Raw genomic sequence first — 16,880 nt, forward strand, 5'->3', positions numbered from 1 at the left:
CCATCTCAAATGTTATGTCCAAAAGTTTTCTCCTTTCACAGGTGAAAACAGAGGCTGCTCTTAGTGGACAGACAGAAGCATCCACCTGCCCTCAGGATGATGTCCAAACTTCTCAGTGCTAGAAGGTTGTAAGGTAAAAGGTTTGGGCAATGGGTTATGCCTGGCAGACACTGTGCCTTCAAAAAATACAGTTATTCATGTTGATGGACAGAAGCTTACATCAGAAAGCCTTGGAAAAGTACAGTTATTAATATTGATGGACAGAAGTTCACATCAGCTCTCCAATAGTTTGACTTTCAATATAAAATACTTGAGGAGCTCACAGTTAAAGAGAGGATACCAAAGACACCACAGTAAACACATTGCTCTGAAACTTATCACAAGAGATGTCATCCCCACCTATACATAAAAGGTATGAGCCTGAACACATACAGTATCATAAAACACTCACTTCAGCTGTGTTAATCTTCTAGATTAAGGCATTGATCCAGCAAAGGTTTCATATGCTTTTTTTCCATTGTCTAAGTAATCCCACTATTCCCAGTGAAATAACTCATGGCACATAAAGCTGTTCTAATGCATAAGATTTACAAAGATTATAGTTAAATTACAAGTGACTGGGATGACTGACTGGTTTTAAAAGGCAAACATACCTCTATAATCCAAGCGGACAAACAATGAGTCTGAAACACAAACTGACCTCAGCATCCTATTTAAAGCTAGAAGCCACAAAGGGCTTTTGAGTTTGCCTTCTTTATCACCCCATAAACTCAGTTCCTACACTGTTTTGCCAGGGCAGGGCAATTCCTAAAACACTAGATTCAAAATAGCTACTCCTATTTATGCAGTCCATAATCCCTGCAGCTCTTTATAAATCCTCTGCTGGTGGAGGACATGTGATGATTATTAACCGCGGGAAAAGTGGAAACAACCTTTAGGCTCCTGTGAGTTCTGCAGGTCTTTAGTCAAACTGCCCATACCATAACTGGATCTCCTAGGGTGGGTTGGGGTTGTTTGGTTTCATTCCCCACCCCCTAATCTTCTGTTGCTTGAGAAAGCCTAGAAGAGGAGGCAGCCTGCAGCATGGAGCAAGTATGCTAATGCCATATCAAACTAACTGCCATGCCAACGGCAATCAAACACACACGCCTGCTCACACACTTCTGCCAAATAATCACTTAAGCAAACATCAACTACAGAGATTAGCAACAGCATCTGACAACATGCAAATCAGGCAAGAAACATGGGCTGAAGGGACGTCTTAGCAAAGTGAGGATTTAATAAGTGAAATGTGATGAAGTTCCTGAGTCAAAACTCACAGGGTGTTTGGAAGATTTCTGAAAATCCAATCTGTCGGCCTTCTAGAGAGAGCTAGTATATTGGTTTCTTTTCACCACTTGGTCCCTACTGCATATCAGTTGCACCTAGGCAGGCTTCTAATAAAAGAAAGTGACTCTCGTGCAGATAAAAACATCTTTGTGACCTCAGGGAATGCAGCAATCCAAACAACCAACCAGGCAGTCAGTCAGGTGGCAGGAGCTACTGGGAAGCAATCAGAGCATCTCAGGGGCCTTTCATCAGCACCAGAAGGAAAGATAAGCCTCTACAATAGAGGACTGGGTTTTAGACAACTAAGGCAAATCACCCCTGGAATACAGAAAAGGCTACTTTCAAGTAATTTTTATTTTTCAAACTACAGAAACAAAGTACTGTACTACCAGAATTAAGATAAAGTATCAGAAAAATCACTTTATTGGTCTTTAATTTACTAATACATACACCACTCCAAAGACACTCTCAATGAAAGTAATAAGATTCTGCCACAAGGAATGTGAGAACAGTCACAACCATTTGCCAGCATTATAATGCATTTGGGTCTTATTTTTAAGATTTTATTACCCAAACAAAGGGGTGGCCACTCTTTCTAAATCTTAGGCTGAATTCTATAATCCATCTTCTGACAAAGCTCTTGCTGAAGCATCAACTTTCCCTGAATAATGGCTGGAGAATGTGTCCCCGTATTAGTATTCATCTCCATTTAGCAGGAAGAACATGATTTAGTGAGCTGGAAAACATCTCAGTATGGAAGCAGATGAAGTTCAGTTGTCCCAAAGAAAACTATGAGGTGTAGTGCCACGGCACTGCAGGGACAGCACTGTATTAGAGCTGCCATCTTTCTCACATGCTATATCTAAGTTCCTTCCTGTATCATTTTCAAAGTCAATAGACAATGCTACCTTTCCTTTACTATCTAACGAAGTGTAGTAGAAGAGTATCATAGAGATATTAGTATATTAGTTTAGGTATTTTGAGCAAATAGCACTCTTTGCATTGTTGTTTGCAGGATGCAAGCAAGAAAGAAGAAGAAGAAAAAAAATGTAAATTTCTACTTTTTTTTTTTTTTTTAATTTAAAACAGATTTTGATATGGAACTACTGACATGCTGTGTCAAGCATATTTCAGATAATTCTGTCATGGAGGCAAAGATGCTCCAGACTGTGGGCCTTCTGTTGCTGACTACAGAAGGGCATGTATATTTTCGTTACACTATTAGGGCTCTCTAGCACTTTGAGATACATGATGTGTGAAAGGTATAGCTAAATAAATTAAAATGTTTAAAAAATAAAAATAAATAAGAAATTAATAAATCTGTTTCACTAGTGATCCAGCTGAAACAAGGATCTTTAAATGTAATAGTTTGAACATCTTTAGTTGGCCATGAAACTCATCCCATTGTTCCCAGGATTCCGAGAAACAAAACCCAAGAACAAAGCACGTTTTGTTCCTGATATTTCATGGAACTGAATTTGAGAAGCCAGTTCATTCGTGGCCATTGTTTGCAACCAGGCAAGAGCATTCTGAGTTCCACAGATATCATTAAATGCTTTTGTCAAAACACAGGGATTTCCTCACATCTTAGAACATACCCGTTGAGAACAATTATCTGTTTTTTACCTTTATAATTCCAAGGGAAAACCTAAGGCAACAGTCTAATGCAGGTAGCAAGTCAGATGGTAAAGACAACAGTAAAGGGATCTATCTTTCTTAATGGGCTTGGAAAAATGTAGACTTAGTTTGCTCTCAAACCTGAGAAATATGCTTCCTTAACTTTATAGCCTGCATGCCTTGTGCTCTTACTGTGTCCGCCACCAGCTGGACTGGCTCCACCAGTACCTGAGAGCATCATCCCAAGCATGTAGTGGGAGACTTGCTGAAGGAAAGAGCACACACAGCCTCTTTTCCCTTACAGTTGTTCCATCTGGTTTTACTCCTGCTGCTCAGAGGAGAACTTGTTCAGATAGCGAGCTGCTCCAAAAATATTTGGAGACAACAAAAATTCAGTTTCATGTGCAATGTTATCTAGCTGCAGACCAGTGCCAAAACAGGTATTTGGACTGTGGTATTAGAGATTTCTCTTCTTTCTCTTCCCTCCCCATAGACATCTAATGATGGTATCATCTGCAACTAAACAAGGGATGCTCTACAAGATCCAAGCTACATGGGAGCTCAACAGAAACTAAATGAGGAAGGGCAATTTTTATACCACTCTTGTGAAACATTCAGTGAGTTCTGAAATAGCACTGGCAGGCCTCACAGGAGCAAGGACCAGTTTAAAATTGAACTTGAGTTTACTAAACAGTCATGAACTGGAGCCTCAAGTACTATTTATTTTCAGAAGCTATTTTTATCAGAAAATCCCCAGCTCCTGTAATGTTCTTCTGCTCTGCCTGCGTCCCTCTCTTGCACCTGCCATTGAATAGCACTTACCAAACACTGTGTTCCTTGGGACCAAATTAACATTTTAATATTTTTTTTCTTAACATAAGGAAACCTTAGCATAAGGTTATACACACTGAAACCAGAATGTGTTATTCAGGGAAAGCAAGTGACTTTCTGGGAAGAGGAGGGGGTGGAAGGGTAGAATCACCTGATTGCATCAGTAATACATATAGCTCTTTTTCACATTCCCTCTTCTCATCTCCCATGAAACTGCCTACAGCTGTGTTCTCTCAACCTGCGGTCTGAAAGACATTAAAAACCAGACTGCAAGAGGACTACACTTTTTAAGAAGTCACTCCCACACATGTAAGCAAGAAAGGAAATTAGAAAAGAGTCTTAGAAAAATGCCCCCTTCCCTCCCAACATTCAACTGTTCATATTCAGTTCTAAACAGCAGTCATCATGGTGCTGCCAAGGGAGGTAGTGCCAAATAGGTTAAATAGTTCAGTGATTCCATTCTTTGGAATAACAGAAGGTGAGACATACTGATCTAGTTTGATAAAATCCTACAAATCCCTTATACCTTGATAAAGTAAGCCACTGCTGAGAACTTAAAGTGAACTACTTTTATACTACTATGTCAAACATCACCTTCAACAGGGCATTTCATGCCTTGGAGGTCCTTACTCTTTTACTAGTGAACAGACTGTTGGAGCCTGAAGACAGTCTGAAAAGTATTAATGAACTTGCAATCACAGATTCAGCTCTTGGAGCAAATGAAATTTTAAGCAGCAAATTCCATTCTAGCTGCCAACTCTTATTTCATGGGCTGGATCAAGTTCATGTTAAAGACATTGGGATTAAAGAGTTTCTCCAGCTCATGACCATCTCGGTTTGATACAAGATCAAAGGTTTGCAAAGCATACTTAAAAAAAAAAAAACACCCGATTTGTCTCCATTTAATGTGTAATACTGCTAGCACAAATAACATTATCTGAGGTGTCCATCCCTGGGAAGTTAATGACATGTGGAAGATACACCTTTTCTCAACTTGCTTGGTTGCTGCTGTATCAATCCACAGACACATTCCTTACACAATTATAATGCTCTGTGGGTTTTTGTAGTAAAATGCAAACTTCCACATTACAGAAGTCATTGATCACTCCTTCAATTTCATTTTTCCACAGTGCTTCTGATGATGAAAGCTGATGTGAAACAACAGACTCAGATTTCCCTCAAATCTCCTCAAATGCACATTGAATATTTGACAATGCCCACTTCTCTATTTTCCTCCACACGGCTCCATCAGAGAGAACCCTCTATGCATTCAGAGCAGCACAATGGATAATGATTTCCAAAGCATTAACTTGGAGCCATTGAGACTTGGATGTTTTCAAAATGCATCTATTGTGCACAAAGGATTCTAGACTACCCCAGCTACTCTAGAAGAGTCTTTTTTTGCCTTTCTCAAAACATCCATCCCTTGAGCCATCCCTGGAGTGCATTGTTGGGGCTGATTCCTTAGTGCAGCAAGTTCCATCAGTCAAAGCTCAACAGATACAAATAATATCAGGATATGGATATAAATTAGTGAGACAGACCCTAAATAGTTTTGACAGGTTTACTAAGTATATATAGCGACACAGAATGCTATTCCTGCTGTCAGACATCAATATGTAGACAGAAGATTGGGGGCACCATGGAAACTCGGTGACATAAGAGTGGTATTGATTGGACAGAAAATGAGGCTGCAATTTAAGCTTAAAGCTGCCAGAGATGCCAAGAATGGAGAATGACCTCCAGCAGTGAATTTTCAGCATAAGCTCCCTGTGAACAAACCAGTCCAAGAAGGATAAATCAGGGACAAGCTCACCAGGGATATGGGTCGACCAAATGCAGGCTACCCTAAGCAGACAAGAATCACTGTGTGTGTGTGTTACAGTGACCTAGTTCATTCAAAGACAGCATTTTAAATAGTTTATTATAAAGAAGCTCGAAACAAAGAGACTTCCTCAATTAAAGTCCTGAAATGAATCCTCTAAATGAAAATGCTTTTGATACACTGATCAGCAAGCGGTTGTAAATATCAAAGCAAAGCTTACATTGTTAAATACCAGTTCCCACAGAAAACAGCGCTGTTGGAGTATAGGTTATGAGGAGGTCTGAACAGAGCGCTAAGTTTCATGAGCAACACCCATTACAACCCTAATGCCTCAGTGCCCCACTGGTACACTTGATAATCCTATCTTCCCTGCTGCAAAATGCAATAGAGTATGTGTTGAAAGAGTGCATTTTCAGAACTCCTGGGAAAAAAGAAAAAAAAAAAAGGAAAAAAAAAAAACAACTATTTTTAATTATTTTCTGAGGATTCAGGACTATCTGTCCCTAGTATGAGAAAGAAGAAACAGAGGACATGATGGGGAGGTACCTTGCTGGAGCCATGACCGCTGAAAGGCAGCTACGGAACAACGTTCACACCAGCAAGAGAAGGATGAATCTACACAAAGCATCCATCAGTACAGGATCCTCCTTAGTCCCAGTATGGGTATACAGGAATATGGCAGTGGGATCACACCATGGTCATGGTTTGTATTACTTTAGTAAAACCAACCTTCTGCTGGCAAGGATGTATCATCTACAGACTGTATCTCAAATAACGGTGATAGACATCTGGATAATTGTAAAAGTCTGCTTTTTGGTAGGCAACTTCTATGCTATAAACAAAGACTTACCCATTTGTAAAAGAAAGATTTGTTGCTGACTTCTCTTTTTTTTTTTTTCCCCCATCTAAGAGCTTGCTTTGCAGCATGCTAAAGTCAGTAAGTTTCTGTCCTTCAATTTCATCCAAAGGTTTGTAAATAATAAGTCATCAAAGTGTTTAGCTTAGACTAGAGACAGAGGTATATTAAACCTTGCCATTTCCTTTCTCTTTAGGGAAAGTTACTAAATTGCACAGCGGGGTTTGTTTGCTTTTTTTTTCCTGTTCTATTTTTTTTCTTCTCTTCCCCCCTCACCCCATTTTGTCCTCTCCAATGAAATACCCTATCCATTCACTTCCAAATTTTTATTACCATAACAAATTAATATTTCTTGTCACAGATATGCAGGTTCCTTTATCCCTTCAGACCTCATTATTTTTAAAAGCTCTTTTTTCTTTGCAAAGAAAAGATAGAAATACATAGCCAAAAAAAAAAAAAAAGAAAAAAAAAAAAAGAAAACCTTTGCTTTGTAGGTCAGCTCAAGTCCACTGTCTGGAAAATGTTAAGGACAAGTATTTCTTCCTAGTGACTTTTCTCATACCCTTCCCTTCTCTCTCTGTTCCTTCTCTCCACCTCCCTAATACAACCACAGTTACACACTTAGTCGTTTCCTTGACAAAAACATTCAACTTTGCTAGAAGGATAGAACAATCATGGCCAAAGAAAGAAGAGAGTTCAAGAGTCGATGAGCCACAGGTAAAGAGTTCTTCCACTGTACTACAAGCCATTTAGAGCAAGTAGGATCTAATTAAAGCACCCACTGCTATCCATAGCAGCAGGGTTATCTCACAGAGAAGGACTTAACACGTTGCAAACATTTCCACAATGCTTCTAAGAACCAGCTAGTCTAGGACTGACATCTTATAATCCAGCTTCAGAGTTTCACTAAGCTAATGCACAGCAGACATTCACTACCAAAGCGGACCGCTTGCCGTGTGGAAGAGAGGTGTGTGACGGCCAGCTAGAACATGTAAAAGGAGCAGAGGAGCTCCCAAAGAACTGATTTTTCCCTTTTCAAAGTTTGCCTTTTCCCTATGCAAAGCTCTACTTTTAAAAGGGAGAGGATGAAGGAGGGCAAGGAGTTAGAAGCATCAGTGTTGGAGACCACAACACATTTGCAGAATAACCTGTATGCTCAATAGGAGAAAACTGTATTTTCACCATTGTTAACCCAGATTTTCTCCCAACCCACCCTTCCAGAGTAAATGCAAGACATAAACTGACAAGAGCAGTTTTAAGTAAATCAGCACTTGCTAGAGTCAGTTGTTTCACCAACATCAAAGTACAGACAAGAAAGCTAAGTACCAGGGAAAAAAAAAAAAAAAGTATATATATAAAATATATAAACGTATGTATAATATGTAAATGTATGTATCAGTTAAAGTGCTCAGTCTGAAGGTACAATTTAACCTCACTTATCAGGAGTCTCAGCCGGGACGCTCCTGGCACAGGGCACCTGAGACCTGCAGGAGTTTCGCCACCCTGGGGTCCCCGCTGCCCTCTCGTCCTCACAAAGCGGATCAGCCCGAGGACTCTGCTTTCCCTTCCCCGCCGTGCCACGTCCCCCATCACCACCACCAGCACCCCTCTCCCCCTGCCACGGCTCTTGCCGCTCCCCGACACCCCGGGTTACCCACATCCCGAGCGGGGCTGCTGGTGGGCAGCCCCAGTCCTGGGGCAGGTGCCTGTGGGGCCACAGGTGTTCCCCACCACCAGCACCAGCACCACCGGCCGCTCTCCTCAGCACCTCCGAGGACCGGGGAGGACCCGATGCGGTGCTGGGGGGCAAGACCCCGGAGCCGGGAGGGGGTCGCGCCTCCCAGCCCCTGCTTACTTACTTGGGGCGGAGAGAGGCTCTTCTCCCGCAGCTGAGAGGGGCGAGCCGCGGGTGTCCCCGGTGCGGAGCTGCTGCTGCTGGTGGTGGTGGTGGTGCTGCTGGTGTCGCAGCGCGTCCCTTCGCTTCCCCACGGACGGGCTCGCCTTCTTCTCTTCCTCCTCCTCCTCACGCCCCGCCGCTCTCTCCGGCCGGGGGATTTCTTCCCGAGATTTTTATACCGGAGGCAGGGAACCTGATCCTCCGCGCTTTGACTCGACAGAGCCCGGGCTGCGGCGAGCCGGCGAGAGGAGGGAGGCGAGGCGGGCGCCGGGGCAGAGCGAGCGGCCGCGCTGCCCCCTCGTGTGATGCGGCGGGGGCGCCGCCGGGAGGGTCACCCGCGGGGCAGCCTCGCCCCCGCCGCCGGGGGAGGGATGGAGGGAGGGGGCCGGGGGCGGGACGGGGCCGCTCCGCCCGAGGATGGGGCTCCTGGGGGCTCCCGGGGTGCCCCCCGCCGCCGGGGGGGCTGGAGGGGCGCGGGGCCCCCGGCTGAGCCGGTGCCGGGCTTTGCAGGGCGGTCCCCCCCCCCGTCGACAACTTTTGTCGGGGTGTTTCAACGCTTCTGGTTGTGGTGCTTTGCTGGAGTTGTGTCAAGGCTCTTATTTAGGCTTTTCCAGCTTTTGGGTTCATTACATCCATTGAAAAAGAATGTTCCCCAAGCCACAGCTTAATTTAAAACGAAGTGGACTTGTTCCAAAGTCCAGGCAATTTCTGCCTAATTCCTGATCCCCAGAGCAAGTCTCCGTCTTGATTGGAAAGACTGAGCCCATTGACTGCTTGGGTCTCGGCTGGGGTTGCAGCTTGTGGCTCCTGCTCCAGGTTTGCACAGAAATCCAGTTCAGATTCTTCTCCTGTTTCCAGAGGAATGAGCTAAAAAAGTAATTTGTCTGGCACCGTACACATTGCATCATCTAACACCTACCATCTGTGACAATGGAAAGCACTGTGCGGCTAGTCCCAGCGTGGGCAATTGCACCCACCTGGAGTCTTTCTTCGTAAAGTAAACTACTCCCTTCCATCCACACCTTGGCATCTTCTTTTCATCACAGAGTTATGTGTTTAGTCCTGGCATGGCTGTTAAGGATTTGCACGACGGGCAGATTTAATGACAGTGATGTAAGTTAAAACAACAACTTTGGTTTGCAGTATAAAGCGGTGGCTTGAGACGGAGAGAATATTCTTTCTAGCAGCCAGCTGAGTGGAAATGAGCACTCTATAGTACACTTTGTCTTCATGTTTCAGCGTGTGTGAAGCTGAACGAATCCTTGACAGCTACCTTGCACCTTCCTGGGGGCTTCTTAATGAAATCCTGGCATGCTAAGCACTATGTACATCTAGAGAAAGACGCTTCCCATCAAGAAGCACCTGGTGGTGGCTGACACTTTAAGCCTTCAGTGGGTCTCCATCCAACCACAATAGCACATTTCAGATGGTCAACCATGTCTGAGTAGCAACAAGAAAGTAGGGAAGAAGACAAAGTCTGACCTGAAAATTCACCTTGATTAAGACCAAAGCATTGCACCAAAGTGAGTCAAGAGATTTCTTCACAGAAATCATCTTACAGAAATCTGAGTCTTAGTTAAAGACTGAAATTTTCATTTTCCACTTCTCAACAAACAATAGAAACTTTCTGCAGAAAGCAAACATTTTTCACATGAAATGCGTATGATCTCAGAAGCATAATTTGTCCTTTGAATTTTAGAAGCATTGGCAATCTTTGGCCAAACCTGCTTGCAGCTTTTCTCCATGCCTAGTTTTCCATAGCTCAGAAATTAATTTTCTGATGCTAAGTTTACATGCACTGAAATTAGTTTTGTGTGATATGGCTTGGCTCTTGATTCAAAGGCTATACTAAAACTGCAGATGAGATTAACACAGCTGCTCAGGAAACAAATGGTCTGAGGCACCTAAGAATGAAAATGAAAGTATCTTGGTCTTTGATCGACACAGTAAAATGTCTTTTAATATTAGTATTATTTCTGTCTCAATAGCACCTTGAGGCTTAACCAAAGTTTCCAATGCAATAAGCACTGTCCAGATGTAGAAAGATATTCTTTACCCTAAACTGCCCAATGTTTGATGCCTTTGAAACTAATGGAGTACAACACTTGAATTTCATGACTGAACCTTTGCTATTGAGAGAGAACTTGTGAAGACAAGGAGGTGAGACTGTTGGTCAAGACAACAGTCTTGGAAAGATCGACGTAACTTCTTTTGCCAAGAAAATAACATCGACTCTATGTCGACTCACTGCCTCAAAGGTGCCTGTTCTGCTGGTTCCCAGTGGAAAAGAACAGGAGAGCATGAAGGGACTGATAGAAGACAAGTTATGGCTATTCAATTGCCACAGGGATATTTTCCTTATTGAAAGAACTGTGAAGTTGGATAGGTTTACCTCAAGAAGTTCTCTACTGTTTTGTCTCTCTTCTTCTTTTTTTTTTTTTTTTCCAGACAAGGCTTTTTCCTACATGATCTTTGAACAGCCTAATCTAAGCTTCTTGTAATGTACAGAAAAATCCATACAGAAAAAAAAAAATGCTTTTTATTATTATTTTCCTGGTCTGGATGCACAGATAACCTAGAAAGGAGAATTGCTTGCAGACTGTAAGTGTCTTTAACGTCCTCAACGTTTGTTTACAGCTGCTGGTTCAGAAACAGCAAAAAATAAGTGAAGAATGGATCAGCAGCTGTGGAAGTCAAACAAGCACTTTCATGTATCCACTTTGCTTCCCAAAACTACAGCCTAATGAGCTGAATTTCCTTTGAAAAAGGAAAGATGAGGGCTAAGAGTATAAGAAGTTATAGAAGGACTTCTTATTCATGCCACATGTAAGTGCTCTTGTAAGCAATCCAAAAGTATTGGATCCCAAATATTTCTATCTGTAAATGTTCAAGGCTGTTTGGGGGAAAGAAGCTCACTCACAACATGAGATGTGATTTGTGCCAAGATTTAGAAAGATCCTCATAATAAATTTCCTCTTACTGAGTTTTTGTTGTTGTTGTTTATTTTTTCTTCCTTTGCAAAGTAGTAAACAATTTTATCATCTGAAACTTGTGTTTTGTTTTGTTTTCTGTACTTTCAGTCAATCATTTCACCAGCAACATGAAGGAGATACTTGGATCTTGTCACCTTCTAACAGGAGTTTAGCAGTTCTTTTCTAAGATGACCTTGAAAAATTCTGACTCCAAACCTACAAAGTCAGTAATTTTCTTCCAAGAAGTGCTTCACTGGTTTTGGTCCCACAGCTGAGTAGAAGGAGGCTGCGCTTTTCAAAAAGCAAACAAAACCACTTGTGCACCAGTTAAAAGGTCAGCTTGGCCTGAGCTTGCTTTGTTTGTTTCACAAACACTGTAAGTATCAATTTCTTTCTCCAGTCCTCTCTAGCCATCAGCAACAGCAGCTCCAGGAAGATGTAATGTGATTCCAGGAAAACAAAATAGAGAACTTGAGAACAGCTTAAAGATTTTTTCACCTTTTGCTCTACTGTTGTTCCCAAGCTATTGAGCTGCCAAACTCTGGCAACTGAGTGCCCCGCATCCCTATTCCTCCGCTAAGATCAGATTTCCATTAGTGATACTGAATTATTTAGTGAATGCATCAAACATGGAAATCAACCACTTCTGAGCTGTGTTCCTTCTCACTCCATCTTTCATTTCAAGTCCACACAATGGCAGGCTTATTGTCACAGGGACTATCAACCCTATAATTAGAGTGGAAAAATCCATGGAGTTCAAAAATAATAATTCATACCTCATTCTCTTGTATAAGTTCTCTAGTATATTAAAAATCAGTTTTCCCAGATGTATGCAGAAGAAGGCAGAGAGTGCGAACCCAGAAGAGTTATTTTTTTCATGCACATATGCTAAAATCTTCAGATATTTTAAAATAATAAGTCACTGTCCCAGGACTTGGTCTTATGCTTCAGTCACCAAACCATGAATACATGTTGCAACTTTACACATTTGACTGATTCTATTTTCTACAATGGGATTAAAGCTCTTGTGCTCAAAATTATTCATGTGCATACATCTGCATGTTGCAGTTTGAAACCCACAAACATAATGCAACACAGCAGGCCTTTCCAGACCCCAGCATTTAAAAGAATGCCATTCGTATGTTGGCTTCTCTCACTATTTTCTTCTTTTGTGTTGGCAATCCTGGGAATGGAAGTCCTACATATTCAGGATTTGAAATCTATTAGATAGATAGATAGATAGATAGATAGATAGATAGATAGATAGATAGAAATATAATCATAGCTCTGATAAAGACATTGATGCTATGAGTAGATAGACTACCACTTTTTCTTTCTTCCCCTGTTTAAATGAACATGTTCATTCTAATTAGTTTTACAGCTTGGGGAGAAGTATAAAATATAACAAAATGGCATTTTATTTTGAAGGGCTGAATAAAAGCTACTTTTTATTTTTTTTTTCTTTGTCACTGTATTTGTATAAAAAAAAAGCACTACTATAATCATTTGCCTATAAGCTCAGACATAACATGCAACCATTTTCCAGTTAAAAGTAAAACTACATTAATCAAATTTTGATATACAAAATCAGTACCATTTCATTCAATGTTTATACAATTTAAAGTAATGTTTCTTAATATATTCCTTTAAAAATTAATTAGTCCTTCTGTGGGGAGATACCATTAGGCGTGCCCTGAATTTACAACTCTGAGCTGAATGTATGAACAAAGAAGAATTTCTGCTTACAAAAATATTCTCTTACCTTTTAAAATGATTTGTTTGTCAATTTGTAAAGGGTTCACCTGTGTAATTATGATTATGCTAAACTTCACATTTAAAGACTTAAGTGGTTTTGAAAAGTTTTCCTTACGTGTAATCAAATGATGAGATGTTCTCCTTCAGTGCAAGTGTTGAACAGACAGCTAAGTCCTTGATTATGAATTTTAGTGAAATCACAGCAGTAAAAAAGGAACACTGAGAATTTAATATTGACAACTAATAATCAAACATGCTCAGAAATACCATTATCAAGACTGGTTTATAGCTGGTGTGTTTATTCTGCCGCAAATATCTTACAAGACTATAGTGGTTCAGCCTCAGTTCATAATTTAGCTTATCAGCTCACTATTTCAGAGAATATAGTAAAAGCTTGCATATATTATCTGAGATTTTTGTCTTCAGTTTAGCTAGTAGCACTCACTGGAGTAAAGTCAAGCCTTTACAGACTGAAACTAGCAGTTGTTAAGTAGCAGCAGCTCATCCATAAAGTAGAACATAATAAAAATGGGGCCCTAAAAATGGTCGCTGCTGAGGATGATGGGGTCGCAAAGCTATTCAAGTGCCAGCTTGGTAACTAGATGTTTTCATGAGAATAAAATGAAAACTGAATTCATTTTAAGGTTAAGTAGTACCCTCTCCATGTTACCATTTTAGAAATAATTACGGCAAAATGGGAAATTTAGGAAATATGTAATGTATAGACATAGACACACACATAATGAGTAACCAATATAAAAGTCTATTGTCAGAAATACAGAAACTGGAAAATGAACAGCATTATCCTGCGCATGTGCATACCATATTAGTTAACATAATGGCCATGATTTTCCTCCATAAGAACAAAATTAGGTACATCTGTTCTTAACTTACTGGCAATTTCTTGCTTGAGATTTGAGCCAGTTGCATGGCCCTAATAAAGCACAATACATCTTTGATGGAAACTCCTGTGGGATGCTGTTGCCTTCAACATCAGCTTGATCTAGGTTTTCGTGGTGGTTTTACCCAGCTGGGCAGCTGAACTCCACCACAACCAGTCTCTCACTCCCCCTCCTTCTGCAATGACCTTGGTTTCTGCAGGGCTGTTTCTCTCTACACTTTCTCACTCCTCTCTCCCAGCTGCTGTTGCACAGCAGTTTTTTCCCCCATTTCTTAAATCTGCTCTCCCAGAGGCACAAACATCACTTACTGGCTTGGCTCTGCCCAGCAGCAGGCCCCTTTGGAGAAGGCTGAAACTGGCCCTTATCTAACATGGGGCAGCTTCTGGACACTTCTCACAGAGGCCACCCCTGCAGGCACCCACTACCAAAACATTGCCACATAAACCCAATACAGTTTTCACACTCAAGAGTTTAACAAAACATGGCAACATCATCCATAAAGCTAAACCTGATTGTTATATAAAAAATTAATACATTAAAAACCTTTAACACCCACATTAAAAAAATCATATTGTCGTCAAAGTATGGGGACTACTGTGGCTAAATGAAATGTGTTTTCCCCAGAGACCTAGTTCTCAACATTATGTGATTGCATTAGACATGCATTTTTTAATAGCAAAAAATGAGCAAGCGAACAAAGGAGAGGAAGTCCTTGTTATTCCACTCCCACTTTTAAGGGAAAAGCTTGAAAATATAAATGTTAAAAGGCTGTTAAAAATTCCAAAGTTAATGAAAATGTTCAGAATATGTGTTAAAATCTGTAACACAGACATATGGATACACATATAATATATAAAATAAACATATGCTATGATGTAATGTAACGTAATGATATGATAAACATATAAATGTTAAAATTTGGAAGCCTTACTTTTTACATATTGTAAATCTGAATTGTCAATATAGTGAGAAAGACCTAACAAATCCATACTTAAGTTCTACATTGGTTTCTTCTGGTTTCTTCTCCAGCATATTTTGCAATTCAGTGGTTCTTTCTTCACATCAGAAATTAGAAGGGGGCAGAACACAAGGAAGGTATCTTCCTGTGCAGTATAAATTCTGACATCTCTCAAAAGACCCTGATTTTAGGCTCATTTTGACAAAACTACTATAGCTATTTCCAGTAATTGTTTTTTCCATATTAGTCATTTTTGGAGGGAAACGATGGAGATTTTAAAAGGAAGTGGGTCTGATAAAACATTTTTAGTTACATTTCAAGAAGTAGGAACAATCTGTGTAACTGTACAAAATCTACAGCTGTACTCATCTTTGGGCTCATTATTACTACTAAGAAATGGATATGAAGTAGGGTCTCATACTCAGTCTTCTGAGATCTATCAGGCATTTTATACCTTTTGATGACCCTGAAATCTTTTAGTGTTATATATGCAATATTTAAAACAAAGGAACACAATCTTAGCTAAGATCTGTAGTTTCTTTTGTTCTATTTTTAGTATTAATGATAATTAGTTTACCACATTAGGGATGAAATTATATTAATAGGGTTGTAGAACATAAGAGGATAGATGAAGTTGTATCTCAGTAGCAATATTCTTTTTTTCTTTTTTCTTTTTTTTTTAAATTTGCTTTTCAACACTATGAGATTGCATATACTTTTAATTCAGAATTGTTTTTGCATCCCCAAGTTATTTATTTTCCAATTACTCAGGCTAAACACTATGATATAGCAAAGTAGACCTTTCCAAACAGTCAGATTGAGCTCCTTCACCCTTTCTGCATCTCTACCCTCTTCAGCATTCTTCACATTCTTCTCTTTAAATATCTTGCATCCTCCTCTTTACCTGAATGATATGAATAAGATCCTATTAGGACGGTGTAAATAATGCATATTTAGAAATTGCACCATTATGAAGGAGTTGAAAGCAATAACAACACAAGATTTATGATTGGAACCACTGTTAGCTGCCTGAAGACAGTATAATATATAATGAAATGTTCACAATATTTAAAAAATGTTCATGTGCCTGGTATAATTTACCTACTTACATTTCCTCCATCATTTGTTCTTAGGAAATAAAAAACATGAGGCTTCAATGAGGAGCTTGTATGTGTCAATGACCCTGCAGCACTGTTGTTGTCTGAACTCTTTCTTTATTAACATATTTTAAATTTTGATTAACTTTTTTTGTCTCTGTTTGTGTGTGTGACATCTGTTTTGTTTCAGCTGTCTGGGATAGGAAATGAGAAACACTTTAATTGTTGGCTTGTCTGTCTTTACTCTAGCATCTACAGGTACCGTTCATTTTTCAGTTGAAATATTGTTTTGGAATGTTGTAAAATGATACTCCCCATAAGTCTCAAATTGTTCCTGCAATGTTGGTCAAAAAACTGAGACACCTAATTTTGAAGCATAGTCATTGGACCAGGTCACGAGTGTAATTCAATGCTCTTTAAATAATGTTTTTTCCCTTGGTTGTTCTGATGATGAAAGAAGTGCTGGAAATTTATGAACTTGTTTAGCAAGTGTGTTTTCTGTGTTTTTTATTATTCACGAAATTGAAAAGTGAAGATGGGAGAGGTCCCTGCAAACTGATACACTACCTGGTCTGGCCAGGAAAAAGTCATCCTTCATGGAGACCTGGTTTATTAATAGGAATAATATTTTTTATTCAATCCTACACGAACTCTGACAGCTGGAGTTTTCTCTGCAGCCAACACTCAGCTTCATTTTACAAGAAACACCCAGGTCATACTACAGGCAGAGTAGACAGACACACATTCAAACTCTTCTCACCATGGTGCCTATTCTCACCTCTGATTTGCCACATCGACATAATAAGCCAGCTGCATAAGTGAGTCAGAAAAATTGCCTAAC

General features: G+C 40.2%; 1 protein-coding gene across 2 annotated transcripts in view; it reads right to left on the reverse strand.

The window, feature by feature from the left end:
* PTN (pleiotrophin) overlaps positions 1-8,686 on the reverse strand; it is a 76,031-nt gene extending 67,345 nt beyond the window's left edge. The window contains exon 1 of one of the 2 annotated variants that reach the window (XM_068662759.1): positions 8,318-8,686. The gene's annotated coding sequence lies outside the window, so the exon portion shown is untranslated. The remainder of the gene's footprint in view (positions 1-8,317) is intronic. The other variant, XM_068662752.1, reaches the window with a different exon arrangement.
* Positions 8,687-16,880: the final 8,194 nt, after the last annotated feature.

The sequence above is a fragment of the Anas acuta genome, chromosome 1, assembly GCF_963932015.1.
Source record: "Anas acuta chromosome 1, bAnaAcu1.1, whole genome shotgun sequence".
Lineage (NCBI taxonomy): Eukaryota > Metazoa > Chordata > Aves > Anseriformes > Anatidae > Anas > Anas acuta.